This window comes from Notolepis coatsorum (genome assembly GCF_963971535.1).
Source record: "Notolepis coatsorum genome assembly, chromosome: 16".
NCBI lineage: Eukaryota > Metazoa > Chordata > Actinopteri > Aulopiformes > Paralepididae > Notolepis > Notolepis coatsorum.
The window spans coordinates 41,951,791-41,967,348 of NC_140180.1; the positions used below are offsets into that span (position 1 = coordinate 41,951,791).

The window sequence follows — 15,558 nt, forward strand, 5'->3', positions numbered from 1 at the left end:
GTGAAGTCGGGTACCATAGGCGTGCCAATGTATGACGCTGACTGTGGATACATCGGCGAGCGTTGGGGGAGAGGCCTCCTAGGCGAGTCTCCTCCCGCTCCTTGGTATGGGCTGGTACCGGCAGTGTACCATGGCCCGCTTGTCCAGGTGCTGTTCCTCGGTGCGGGTCGTGCGTCGTGCTCACCCGTGTATAGAGTCGGGGGTCTGTAGCGCAGCTCCGCGGGAGTATAGCCTGGGCTGTACCGGACCTCCTGGTCCGGTAGAGTACTGTGCTGTCTTCGGGCGTGGTTCTCCTCCTCTTCCTCTTCGTCTTCAGTTAGGTCATCCAGTGCTTGTAGTCTCTGGTTTAGCCTCTCCACAGGATATGCTGCTCCTTCCCGGTTGCTAGGTCTCGCTTGGACCGGTGGGGGGAGGTGGTCTGTGGGGGGTATAGACCTCGTCTGTTGGTCAAGTTCAGGGTTGTTTACTCGGCTAGGGGATGCCGCCCTGGAGGTGTGTCTAGACAAGTTCCTGGAGCCTCTGGCGGAGGGAGAGGGTGTTGTCCGTCTGATCAGCTGTTCTATTAGTTGCGCTTGCTGTCTGTCGCGCTCTGCGTCCCGTAGAGCACCAGCAGCTGCTCGCTGGCTGTCTGCTCGGTCTCGGGCCACATTCTCTTCCATCTGAATGCGTCTTATTTCCAGGCGTATGTGCTCTTCTTCGCTCCGTTGCTGTATCTGCAATCGATCGCGTTCACCCTGGAGTCTATCGCGTTCAGTAGAGGCTTTCAGGCTGACGAGGAATGCCTGCTGTAGGGTCCTCTCTGCCTCGCTGGGAGAAGGCGGTTGTATAGGGGAGCCTTCCCTCGGGGTACTCCTTGCGGAGCCTTGGAGCTCTATCTCCACGGTGCTCTCCCCGTCTTCTTCCGTGCCGAGTTCTCTCTCGGTAGCGTTGTATTCCTCCCGGGACTCATCGGGGACTACTTCTTCAGTACTGGCGGGGTGTGAAGTCATGTCTGGTTCCCACTGGTCCCCACCGTGAACTTGGTCAGTTACATTAGAGCCCGTAGGCGCCTCTATGGTCGGGGTAGTCTGGGCGTTGGGGTTAGACATACTTTTACTTTCTAGTTTTACCGCGTTTACTGTTAGTAGAAGACTAGGTTGTTGACTGACAGCGTAAGCCTCTAAGTACTGAGGGAGCCGTCGTTCGCGCTGCGGGCGTTGGTTAGGAGGATCGTTTCGTGGAGTGTTCATCATAGGCCATTTCAATATTAATAACACTATATTAATATTACACTAATTACCCTCCGGCTCGAAGGACCAATTGTAACTGAGGGGTACAATTCCCTGACTGTATTACTAGATATGATACTTACTACCACTACCTTTGTACTTAATATTCGGCCACCCAGTACACGGCATAAATATATTATCATGAACACTCTCACGTAGATGAAACGGATCCAACACAAATGTACGAATTAGAAACAGGTCTTTATTTCCTACACAGCGATGGTGTGTAGAATAAACACTTAGTCACTTAATTACATTTATGAATTGAAATAGTATGCACTTTTATGGCAAGGAGTATTCGTCGGTATATCAATAGAGAATGTCCAATCTCTGAAGGCGCAGGTGGTAAATATACGACCTGGAATAGTTAAGGAATAACAGCAATGATACTTTAATGATTATAAGACTGGATACACTAAGGGGGGGGTTAATCCGGTCGCTTGTAAGCCGACAGGAGTAGGAGGGGGGGGGGGGTAGAATCCGGCTGCCTCGTCCGGCCAAGGGTATCCCAGGTGAACCCACTGTAGTGCCGTTCAATGCGCCGGCGATCCTTGGACCACGGATGAAAGCAGGTGGACTCTTTGTGGGCCGGCTCTCTCCGGTCCACGGGGGAGAGACGGGAAGCGACCTCGTCTTGCAGAGCGTCTCCTCACCTTGCGTCCTCTCCAGGGGGGGGGGGTTCCAACACACGGCAGTGTCGGGGGTCTTTATCCATAGAATAATCAAAGTATCCAAAGCATAATCCGTGCCTGTGAAGGCGGGCTGTCGTCGGTAGAATAATCCGGTATACAGATCCACTCGCTCGTCGGCTCTGGGGCTCCTCGGGTGCAGCTTCACATAGGGTCAACCACCCTGGGTAAGCAGCCAGTTCTCTGCCCGAAACGATGGGGTACTGACTACGGTAGTATTCTCACCGCACGAAGCACTATATATTAACAGACTATTATTAGCTTAATAGACTACGTCCAACTCGACGATATAGTGCCAAATATGACTATTCAAATATTAATATACACGATGTCTCAATACCGATGGTAGGCGAACTTGGCCTTACTCCCACACGTGGCGTCGCGGGGAGGCTTTACGTCTGTGACTCTATTGGAGGGTAAGAAACTGGACTGAAAAGAAAGTCCTACTTTAGTAGCGCAGTATATATACGCACTATGAACAAATAGTCCCATTAGTGGTGCGGTAGCCAAATTCCTACGCGGAACTAGGACTTGTTCGTACATGTCGAGCGGTACGTTTGAACTGGGTCTGAGGGGTATGGCAGCCTGGCACCAAGGTCTCGACCAATAGTAGAATGGAGACTATTATGGGATGTTCAGTAGGCTAGAATGGATATTCAATGCATATTGTACAAGGAATATACAAGGGATATCAGGGAATATTAGAGAATATACAAATACAATTAAATATATATATATAAATAAATATATATATTCGGTTTAATCTGGCCCTTCACAACACCTACCCTCCTTCAAAACCGCTCTCAAAGAGCACCTACGGGTGGCTGCAATTCGAAACTGGCCCCGGTAAATGTCCAAACACCCCCACCCTACCCACCCAACCCCCTACAATGTACAGTTTCTTCCCCTTCTAATGTATATATTTTTCTTTTAAGATATCTTTCTCTTAACACTTTCAGCGCCAGCCGTTTTAGTTATCCTTGTACTCAATGGGCCACCGCTGTAAGAGATAGGGATTTTCACTGTGCGTCGCGGTGTTTGCAGGGCTATATCTATATTCTATAATATAGCTATGGAAACAATACTATGGCTCATTTGACATTAACTATCCCTCGTTCAACATGTGAAAAAGAATCAATTTTTTCATGTATACATTTGTGTGTTAGACCGTGGTGAATATTATATAGTTTCAGAGTGATCCTGGCTAATTCCTGGTAACTGTGTTATGGAGCGATATGTGAATTTTGCTAAAAGCGTTCGCGTTGCTCGCCTGGACACTTCCAATTCAAAGGTATATAATAGGTATTATGTTTCATCATGAATGCATGAAAGGGGGGGGGGGGTTGTTTTTTGATGCTTTGATAGCCAGTAACGGCATTCGTTTTGAATACTACATACGTTGATCGCCTGGATCGATATGAAATCATTGTAGGATCAAGGTGGAATTGACGTCAGTTAGTCCTTACCTTTGATCGGGGTTATTCCAGAAAGAATATTCCAATTGTCTGATTGCGATTTCCAGTATTGATGTCGATCGGGTCCCTGACATGAAGTGGCACAAGATATGCCTCAAGTGTGCTGACCGCGTTTCGAAGTGATCGGATGAAGCGATTTACTTGGCTTGGTCTAAATTCTCCGCCCGGACGAAATTAGATGTGACACACAGTGTGAAATAAGGTTTCAAAGGGTGGGCGATACTGCCACCTACTGTAAGAGGATGCGGCCGGCATTGCACTCTAGGGATCTCAGAATGATTTCCTATGGTAACACAGAGGTCCATGAACCTGTAATGAATAAAAAAAATTGATAACAGAAAAAAGGATTAAAACAAGTTAACTCGTCTTTGGCACCCAATGTGTTAAACAGTACTGTATATTGTGTATATGTCTTGTATGTAATAAATGTTCTTGATGAAACAGTACTGTATATTTGTACATCATGTGCTGTATGTCATAAATGTCTTGATGAATTGAAAATGGGGGACCCTGGTGTAAGTCTTTTTCTGGTCTGCATCCTCTTAACAATTGTTTGTATTGAGCCGTACTGTATTGTACCCATTCTGCAATCTGTTAATAAAGTTTTCAATCAATCAATCAAGCCTATGATAATGTCAAATCACCACATAGCTGTTCTATGTGGTTTTCCACTTACCTCCTTGTCTCCTTATGATCTCATGGTGATCCTATAAACCAAGTTATACTTGAGCAAAAATCACAATACATGTGTCTCCACTTCAAAGCTTTTCAAGAGTGAGTTTCCGTTTAAGTAATTGAAGTGGCACACTTATTGTTACATTATTAATATTATTAGTTGTAGTAGTATTACTGACTGCATTTATGCTCTCTTGTGTTAGTTCGATTAATTGAAAGACCAATCGCCAATTTGAAAAGTAATATACTGTACTTTCCCAGCTTAATTGTAAGTAACTCTCAAATGTCTGTATCCTTTGTGCGAGTCCTTCATCAATACATTCCTCTAATAGACATGTTCAACTCCTCTAAGGTGTACTTTTGAAGTTTCATACTTCTCTGTGAGCTGTAGTAATGATAAGATAAGATATTTTATTGACCCCCTTGGGGAAATTCGGCTGTCATAGCAGGAACAAAGGGGAGGGGAGGTACAGGTATGGGCAGGGTAATAGTAGAAAGACATAAATATAGGCAATAAAATGAGATCTGAATATAAAAATTAGAAGGAAAGAAAACGGTGTAAACAAAGGTGCAGATGAGGGTCTTTATGCCCCATTGGTTATATTATACCTTATACATTACAATAATATGCAATAAATAAACTGGGGGCTCACAGCTGGGGAAGGTACCATTGAAGTTCAACAAATCTGGTTACTCTAGTTGTTTTTTCTTAGTTTTTTCTCTGGTTTTCTCTCTCTCTTCCTCTCTTCCTGCCCCTCTCCCTCTCTTCTCCCCCTCTCCCAACAGGCTATCATGTAGAAAGCAGTCACACTGCCTGTGTTTACAAGCCCAAGGTTTCAGAGGACCAATTCCAATTTCAAACCCTACAAAGCAGCTCCATTTCAAATAGACCCCTTTATTCCCCAAAGCTTTAGATTCAGCTGCTGTCTTGCCACTGACGTAGAATCACATCTCTTATATTCAGTGTACACAAAATTGATTTAAAGGCTTGACCTTGCTTGCGAGAAGTGACTATTTGCATTTGGTCCCAATTTCATGATGCGGTTGTGTAATTGGATGCGTTAAAGGTTTCTGTTGACGTATGTCTGCCAGATAGATAATGTAGCATCGCGTTTCACTATGATATAATACATTGGAATTGCTTCACAATATACTGTCAGACTGGTGTTTAAAAGATAACTCCAGAGCTTTATCACAGCGGGCAAGCAGCCACAAATGGAGCAACTACAGTCTGCATGACCAAAGCCTCCCGTTCCTATTTAATTTCAGCTGAAGAGGAAAAGACCAGCTGTGTGTGGACTTTTTAGTATTTTCAGACTTCTTGAAGTTATGCGTGTAGCCCCAAACTTATAATTATTCCATAGCTGTTATGGATGTTAATGCCTTGCTATCTGTGGAAATACCATGATGCATGTCACTGGTCTTCATGAGGAGTATGTTGTGTAGGAAGTTCTGGACTGTGCCACAATGTAACATCTTTTATTCGTTACCCATTGCTTTGGTAATATTGCTGTTGCTGTGTTTTTAGTCCACTGTTGATGGATGTGTGCATGGTTTATAGTTATGCAGCCATGTGTTCATATTTGGGTTGTGTTTATAGTAGTAGAATATTCGAGCAACTACGCATAAGGGCTGTAGAGACAGACTGGTGCCATGTGATCAGCTATTAAAGGTGCAGATCACTGTTTTGCTCTGTAATGGATAGTTGAGTTGTAATTGGTCATTCTCAGTTTGTGTTAATGTGCTTTATGTTGCCATGTCATCTATGCCAATTCTACCTCAGCCTTTATTACATGGGAATTAATGTAACTTGAACCTTTAGATAATTTTTATATTGTTCTATTTGCTGGTGGCTACCACATACAGTTTATGTAAATGTTGTAACATTAAACTTAAAGAAACATTATTGTCACGCAACTATGTTGGTTGTATTTGCTTTCAAAACAGCGGCTGTTTAGGTGAAATTTGTTCAATAAAAGCACACTGGAAATAATGTATTTATTTTATTCAGTAGACATACTGTAGGTTATTAATTGTCTGGGGTCTACTGTATGATTAGCAGCGAACCTAAAGCAAAAATACATTAGAACTGTATACTTTATTTATTTATCGCAAATCATATCATCGTAATATTTTAAAACGTCATCGCATATCGCATATTTTCCTCACACCTACCGTTTTATCAGTTTTAGAAAAACGATTGAGATTTATTCCTCAAACACATAACAAATAATTAAGTTCTCAGTAGGAATCAGACACATGTATTCACCAATTAAATGAAGGTCCAGTATAAGTACAGGTAATATGTCACGGCAGTGTGGGACATATCGACATCTTGGAGGACTTCCACAGTACGACACGCGCACGGTACAACAGGGCCTCACACACAAACATTAGACCATAGGCCACCACAGTGGATACATAACAGATCACTTTTGATATATACTGTACATTTGGATCAAAGTGGCATGCACTAGGGAAGTACTAGATCATTGTCCAGTAATGCACTAGATCAGTGTCCAGTAATGTACTAGATCAGTGTCCAGTAATGTACTAGATCAGTGTCCAGTAATGTACTAGATCAGTGTCCAGTAATGCACTAGATCAGTGTCCAGTAATGTACTAGATCAGTGTCCAGTAATGTACTAGATCAGTGTCCAGTAATGCACTAGATCAGTGTCCAGTAATGCACTAGATCAGTGTCCAGTAATGCACTAGATCAGTGTCCAGTAATGTACTAGATCAGTGTCCAGTAATGTACTAGATCATTGTCCATGAGGTAGTCCTAATAAAAATAAGTAGCTCTCTCAATAGTAATCAGGTGTGGAGTGTTATGGGGCACTGGAAATGTTACTACATCATAAACACAGGTGTTAAAATAGCTGATAAACCATTATCTGCTGAGAATCATGTACCCCCCAACACACACACACACGCACACGGTGGGTATTGTTTTTGGAATAAAACTAGAGTGCTGTTATGCAAACCAACTCGAGGGAAATGTTTTCAGTAAGTGATTTGGGAATTAGACATAGCTACAGTCAACAGTCCTCACCAGTTCTCCATCTGGAGCCTTCCGTGGAGAGAGGAGAGCAGAGAGGAGAGCAGAGCACAACAGGGAAGACGACATCATTTGTGTTTTTGGGGTAGCAGTGTTCTTTTTTTTCTTTTCTTTTTTAAAAAGAGGACAAGCGTGTTATTCATGGTGGCTGCTTCCCTGTCAGTGGGGTTGGAAATGTGATACTCTCTCTCTCTGTCTCTCTCTGTCTCTCTCTCTCTCTCTCTCTCTCTCTCTCTCTCTCTCTCTCTCTCTCTCTCTCTCTCTCTCTCTTTTCTTTCACTCTCTTTCACTTGGTGTATTCTATCTTATTTTCTCTTCTCCTTCATCCTCTTCTCTTTTCTCATCTTGTCTGGATATTCTCTCTCCTCTCCTCTCCTCCTCTGAGGGGAGTGTTGTGGTCCAGACAGAGTGATCCCAGGTGTTTCCTGTTAGCGATACAATCCTCTGCTTTTTCCTCTCCATCCCTCCATCCTTCCCTCTGCTGGCCTTCTGGGGTATTTAGTCTGGGCTCTGTTTGAGAACACGTGGTGCTTGAGGAAGCTTCTCAGAAAGGCTGTGAAGGTGTGACACGGTGACATATTACAGTTACAGAAGCAGAAGAAGATACCAGCACTCTTGGATAATATATTTTATATCTTTAATGCATGGGTAGCAGAATAGTGCAGCACACTCACGCATTGAAGACCTATACTTAAGGATGTTGATCAGAATAGTATGCGCATGTATTAAAGGATAAGGCCAGTGCATTTGTTTTCGTATTGTCAAATTAGCCTACGAAAAGAACAAAACTACAATGCGATTCTTCTACTTACAAGTGTGGTCCATCCAGCCACCACCAGATTATAGCTCATATCCAGACGTCATAGAACGCCATTGTTGTCCAAAAACTGTTGTCCAAAACGAGTGACAGAGCCACAATGTTTTCTTTGGTCAGTATAATTCATTGTTGCAATGAACACATTGTACCATTTCCCGGAAACTACTTTCTGTGGTGACTGATCTGCCTGAACCGGAAATACTTCCAAAGCAATCGGTGTCACTTCAGAAAGTAGTTTCAGGAAATTAGCACAGAAATTCCTGTTATAAAAACGTAAACTATTGCTTTGTTGAGCTCCTATGGTACTTATTTAATTATTATAATTATTCAACAGCTTTATATTCGCTTATAGCATACATAAGCATTTTTTTTATTAGTGGCATCTCTACCACGAGACCAAATCCAAGCTGAGCTAGTATGTACATGTAGTTCTTCCGGCCACCAGGTGCATCGAATTACATGATCCGTGAAAGAATAACAGAGTTTGCAGCTGTGCAGGGGCTGTGCCCCAGAGACACAGAGGACCTCGGCAACAACTGCAGCCATTTCCCTCACTATATCCCTAATACGGATAGATAGAGATGAGGTTGCAAATCCTTTAAGATTCTTGGTCAGAATATACAGACACAGCAAAGTATACGGAAACAGCATTCCCATGCATTAAAGGTATACATAAGGATGTTGATCAGAATAGTACACCCATGCAATAAAGACAAGTTTCAAGTTTTCAAGTTTGTTTATTATTTGTCACAACAAAATACAGAATACTTTATGATGAAATGCTTGTACAGTAAAAAAAATAAAATAAAAAATTAAGTAAAATGCAGAAATTAGATGAGGTACAAAACTTAGGGTAGGCAGGGTGCAAAATAAATGAGGTATGAATGTAGTGCAAATCTCTTTAATAATAGATAAATATAAAGTGTGTTAAAGTGAGTGGTAAGGTGAGTGTTTGTTTAAAGTGAGTGTGTACATGTGGATGTGTGTGCAGTGAGTGTAAATGATGGGTTGTTACATAGTGTCATTGTCATTGAGCATCCTGATGGCCTGGGGATAGAAGCTCCCTCTGAGTCTTTCTGTACTGGCCATGAGACTCCAGTAGCGCTTGCCTGACCGCAGCAGTTCAAAGAGGCAGTTGTTTGGGTGACTAGAGTCTTTGATTATTCTCTTAGCCTTGGCCCTGCACCGCTTGTTGTAAATGTTCTGGAGAGTGGGAAGCCCACCTCCAATTGTGCGTTCGGCTGAACGGGCCACTCTCTGTAGTCTGCTGCGGTCTTCTGCAGTGCTATTCCCAAACCAGGAGGTGATGTTACCAGTCAGGATGCTCTCTATTGTGCACAAGTAGAAGTTCTTGAGGATCTTCTGACTCACTTTGAACTTCCTTAGGCGCCTAAGGAAGTAGAGGCGTTGCCGTGGCCTTCTTCACTACACTGTCAATGTGTGTGGTCCATGTCAAGTCCTCGGATATGTGGACTCTGAGGTACTTAAAACGGTTCACTCTCTGGACCGGTGACCCGGCAATGCTGAGGGGGCTGTAGTCCCTGGCCCCCGACCTCCTAAAGTCCACAATCATCTCTTTCATTTTGCTGACGTTCAGGGAGAGGCTGTTCTCCCGACACCACCGCGCCAGGTCCTCTACCTCTTCCAGGTAGGCCCTCTCGTTGTTTGCAGAGATCAGGCCCACCACGACTGTGTCGTCAGCAAACTTGACAATTGTGCTGAAGGTTGTTGATCAGAATAGTACGCCCATGCAATACAAACATACTGAAGGTTGTTGATCAGAATAGTATGCCCATGCATTAAAGATACACTACAGGTTGTTGATCAGAATAGTATGCCCATGCATTAAAGATACACTACAGGTTGTTGATCAGAATAGTACGCCCATACCACAGGGCGTCTGGGTAGTGTAGAGGTAAAAGCACTCGCCTACCACTACAGAAAACCAGGTTCAAATCCCAGTAGTGGTACTTCCGGCTTGGTGAGATGTTCCAACGAACCCTATAGGCAGTGTTGGCGGGTTGTAAGCCGGTGGGTATTAGTGGTGGTATTAATCCTCATCATTGCTATAGCAACTCCTACTGGTCAGTCGGGGCCCCTGTTCGGCGAGGGAGGGGATCTGGTTACCTTGTAAGACAGCTGGATTCGCAAGTTCACGTGAGAAACCATCTTGTCAGGCTTCAAGTTATGTGCTTCCCACAGTGGTTCAAACCAATCAGTGTCCTATGAAGAACTACCGGCAGCTCTGGACGTTGTTTAGGTGTGATGTTAGTTACCTTCTATATTTGTTTGGTATTCGTATTCCTTACAAAGACAGCAAGAACCATCTACCAACATGCTAACTACATAGTGACATAGCTAGCTTTCTCTTCAGCACCCTCCTACTACATCATATGGTTTGTTGATCTGATTGGTTGAACTTAGCCTGTGATAGATGGTGATAGACCGATGGTTCATCCAATCACCTGCCAATCATTATTTTAAAGTGCCTTCTCGTTTCCAAACAGTTTGTAAGGATGACTTCTCAGATGATTCTGTGTAACAAACCATCTGGTGCATCAGGTTAGGGATCTGGGGGAGGTACGTGAACCTCCACACGTGTTACGCTCTCCCAGTGAAACTCCTCACTGTCACTATACATGTGGCTGAGACTCCACATGTATCAGAGGTGACATGTCGTAGTCTACACCCTCCCCAGCCCAGCAGAGGAACAGCCAGGGACGTGACAACCATGGGGATGTGGCATAATGACTACAGATCTAACATCAAAAATATATTAAACTTCAAACCATAGAATATGTGTTTACTCCTTCAATATACTCAACAGGTAGTAATTTCTAGACAAGTGAAAAACTCTGGGACTGTGTTTGAGTGCTGTGCAAGTATGTGAAAGTATGGGTACCGTCTCAAAATCGTACTCAAGTAAAAGAGTATCTGGCTAAAAACACACTTGAGTCAAAGTCAAACATTTCTACCTTTAAATGTACTTAAAGGAAAACTCCAACATTTTGGGAAATTAGCTTATTTAACATCTTGCCTGGAGTTAGACAAGAAGATACATACCTTTTTTGTCTCTGTGCGTGCATTTAGCTTTGGGAACAGTCGCTCCGTTAGCGTAGCTTAGCTTCATCACTGGAAGTGGGGGAGATCCGGAGCTTCATCACTGGAAGTGGGGGAGATCCGGAGCCTGACGTTCCCTTACACTGTATACAATCACGAAATACACTCCAAATACAACTCCAAAACGTTCATGTAAACATGTTGTGACCTGTGTATTCACCACGTGGAGAAATTAAAAATAATTGAATTAGACAATTACGTTTTATAAGCAAATATACTCAGAATTTTTTTTGCCTAACCACTCCTCTCTGAGCGCAGCCAGTGATTTCAACGTGTCGTCGTGATTGTTGACATTCTCATTCATTCAAAGGATCCGAACCGATTGAAGTTTATGGATACCATGACTTAAAATCCTCTTACCTTGACTATTAAAAGCCTCCCCAATTTAGAAAACAGTAATCCAATGGCTGGTATTGTTATACCGGACGCTCTGAGCTAACCGGAGCTAACACAGATCAGGATGGTAAAGCATATATAATGACTTCCTTTCTGGGGTTTTCAAAATAAAAGTGCGACGTTTATAGCAGCGGAAAACGTTTATTTTGTACATTATCGAACGTTAACACGAACCTAAACTAACTTTAGGTTAGTTGTAACGTTAGTTTAGGTTCGTGTTAACGTTAGATAATGTACAAAATAAATGTTTTCCGCTGCTATAAACGTTGCACTTTTATTTTGAAAACCCCAGAAAGGAAGTCATTATATATGCTTTACCATCGTGTTCTGTGTTAGCTCCGGTTAGCTAAGAGCGTCCGGTATAACAATACCAGCCATTGGATTACTGTTTTCTAAATTGGGGAGGCTTTTAATCGTCAAGGTAAGAGGATTTTAAGTCATGGTATCCATAAACTTCAATCGGTTCGGATCCTTTGAATGAATGAGAATGTCAACAATCACGACGACACGTTGAAATCACTGGCTGCGCTCAGAGAGGAGTGGTTAGGCAAAAAATTGTTCAGAGTATATTTGCTTATAAAACGTAATTGTCTAATTCAATTATTTTTAATTTCTCCACGTGGTGAATACACAGGTCACAACATGTTTACATGAACGTTTTGGAGTTGTATTTGGAGTGTATTTCGTGACTGTATACAGTGTAAGGGAACGTCAGGCTACGGATCTCCCCCACTTCCAGTGATGAAGCTCCGGATCTCCCCCACTTCCAGTGATGAAGCTAAGCTGATTGATTGATTGATTGAAAAGTTTATTAACAGATTGCAGAATGGGTACAGTACAGTACATCTCAATACATACAATTGTTAAGGGGATGCAGACCAGAGAAAGACTTTCGTCTTGTTTCCACCAGGGTCCCCCATTTTCAATTCATCATAACATATATGACATACATGACATACAGATAGACAGTACTGCTACATCTATACATTTATGACATATCAGATTTGCAAATGCAGTACTGTTTGTGATACAAAAGTGTCCAGAAAAGGAGTGTATATACATTTGGCGTAGAAACTGTACATTGGAGGAGGTTGGTGGGGTGGGGTTGGGTGGGTTGGGTGAGGGCTGTACATTGGAGGTGGGGGGGGGGGGGGGGGGGGGGGGGGTTGGGTAGGGGACACATACACATTTTACACTGTACATTGGAATGTTGACAAAGCCTTACTTGGTCATTTACTGTACAACTAGGTTAGGACATTTGTAGGGGCCAGTTTCGAATTGCAGTCTCACGTAGGTGTTTTTTGAGAGTGTTTTTGAAGGTGGGTAGTGATTCACATTCCTTTACAGCTTTAGGCAGGGCGTTCCACATTGATGTGGCATAATTGCGAAACGTGTTTAGTCCCTTGTTTGAGCCGAATCTGGGTTTTACATGATTTGTGGAGCTCCCTCTGGTGTTGTGATCGTGGTATTCACTGACCTTTGGGAAGTATTTTGACATGTACATGGGTACCTTGGTCGCGTAGTGTATCTTGTAGACCAGGCCCATTGCAAGTTGCTGTACTCTGTCGTCTACTCTAAGCCATCCTAGGTTGTCAAAGTGGGCAGGGGTGAGGTGGGTTCTAGGAGTCAGGTCAAGTAGTAGTCTGACTAGCTTGTTTTGAGATGTTTGTAATTTGTTTTTTAGTGCCTTTGAGGTGCTTTGGTACCATGAGGTGCAAGCATAGTCGTAGTACCCTTGAATGAGTGCTCCTGCTAGAGTCTTCAGGGTATTCTTGTTTACCAGAGAGGAGATCCGGTACAAGAATCGCGTTCGTTGGTTGACTTTTTTTATTACATTGGATGCCATTTTGTCACAGGAAAGATTAGCCTCTAGGATGGAACCCAGGTAGGTAATTTCATCTTTCCTTGTGACAATATTGTCACCCACTGTAACCGAGAAGCCGTCAGTCTTGCTGAGTTTGTTATTTGAACCGAAGAGAATGGACTCTGTTTTGCCCATGTGTAATGATAGTTTGTTGTCGGCGAGCCATATGTCGGCTACGCTAACGGAGCGACTGTTCCCAAAGCTAAATGCACGCACAGAGACAAAAAAGGTATGTATCTTCTTGTGTAACTCCAGGGAAGATGTTAAATAAGCTAATTTCCCAAAATGTTGGAGTTTTCCTTTAAGTACTAAAAAGTTACATTTTAAAACCTTTTTTCTGACTGTCTATTCTTCTGATAGCGGGTGTTTAATCAAAGATACCCGCTTTCTAGTCTTGCACAAGGACCAATCAGCATGGGTATGGGCGGGTTCATGGCTGTTTTTAAATAAAGAGCGGCCTCAGGATTAATAATGTTAACATTAGTTCAGCCAGAGAAACAAATATACTCATTAAAATTGTTGAACCTGCAGTGGAGTAAAAAGTATGTATTTTTTCTCTGAAATGTAATTGAGTAAAAGTAAGAGTATACAAACCTAATAATACTTGAGTAAAGTACAAATCCCCAAAAACAGTACTTAACGAAGTACAATGATTCTCAGGTGATGTTATTCACACTTACAATGATACTGTACTATTTGACTAGCTATACACACACACACACACACACACACACACACACACACACACACACACACACACATGCACACACATGCACACACTTCAAAAAGATTCAATTCAACAATGGACGTTTGTTTTGGTTTTCGTGTTAATGGTGACTGGATACACTCTGTGCTATGACCTAGTGTCCTGGAAGTGCTCACAGCCAAGCCATTAGAGCATGAAGAGATCTGATTTCACTAAGGAAAGGCCGTGTGTACTACAGACTGAGGTCATCTTGGAATAGCATTACGCCATTGCTCAATAAGATCGATAGCGTTGTTATGATTATTAATCTTGTATTCAAGTCAAATATAAATCAAATCAACATTTATTTTTTCACATACTCCGTCATACATGACTCAAACAATATGCAGCAAAATGCTTATTGACAACTCCATAAGCGTGCTACTGTACAATAAATAAAGTAAAAGAGTAAACGGATTCCGATTTTTATTTGTCACGTCATCTTATACTGCACAGCATAAAGAAGTAAAATGTCTTTCCTTCTGCATAAAAATAGCAGCATAAGCAACAATAAATCACAATGTAATAATCCCTGCATGGGTGTTGTGTGTGCAAATCAGCAGAAGGAAACAGTGATAAAAATAGCACTAGATTACAATAATACAGTCATCTTTATGTCTACTGGCTCTCTCTGCTTTGGTTAACAGCTCTAAAACTTTAAAAAGGTAGGTGTGAACGGCAGCCAACCAATCGGCTGAAGGGTGACCAGGTGTCCCCCTTTTGGTTGTACTGTCCCACCATTTGACCAAATGTCCCGCGTCCCTCATATTGAGAGGATGTCCCTCTTTTCGAAGCCAAAAAAAAACATGCGTCTAAAAGCCCCTCCCTACAGACAGTAAACGTAGCAATCCGCCTCTTGTCCACACACATTGCTCTGATTGGTTATAGTACTTTAGCGCGCTGCTTGCCTGCTTGTGACGTGACTGAGTCGTGACGCTACCTCATATCGCAAATCTGATTGGTCAAAAAAAACACAACAACATTACAAGCAAACTAGTTCAAGATGGAAAGCAGTAAAAAGAAACGGACCTGCAGTTACAACCAAGACTGGCAAACGACACATGACTGGGTGAGGCAGATGGCAGGCAATCCGCAGCAGGCTTTCTGTGTTTTGTGTCATAGTTCGTTTTCAATTGCGCATGGAGGAGAATACGACTTGAAGCGCCACAGTGGACGTGAGTCTCACTTGAAAGTGGTTCACCAAAAAGAAACATCCAGATCTATGGATACGTTTCTTTTTAAACCAAACAATGATAGCCAGACGGACAAGGTCACTGCAGCTGAGATAACAAGTGTCTATCACACAGTACAACACTCCCATTCATACAGGTCAGCCGACTGTGGTATGAAACTAGCTCCTGTCATTTTGCCAGACTCAGTTATTCTAATAAAAAAAATTACATTATCTATCTGTCCCACTTTGTCCCACCAAAATCTTACTGTTGTCC

General features: G+C 42.7%; 1 protein-coding gene across 1 annotated transcript in view; it reads left to right on the plus strand.

The window, feature by feature from the left end:
* Window positions 1-15,558, plus strand: part of mgat4b (alpha-1,3-mannosyl-glycoprotein 4-beta-N-acetylglucosaminyltransferase B) — a 418,569-nt gene that overhangs the window by 224,389 nt on the left and 178,622 nt on the right. The window lies entirely within an intron of this gene.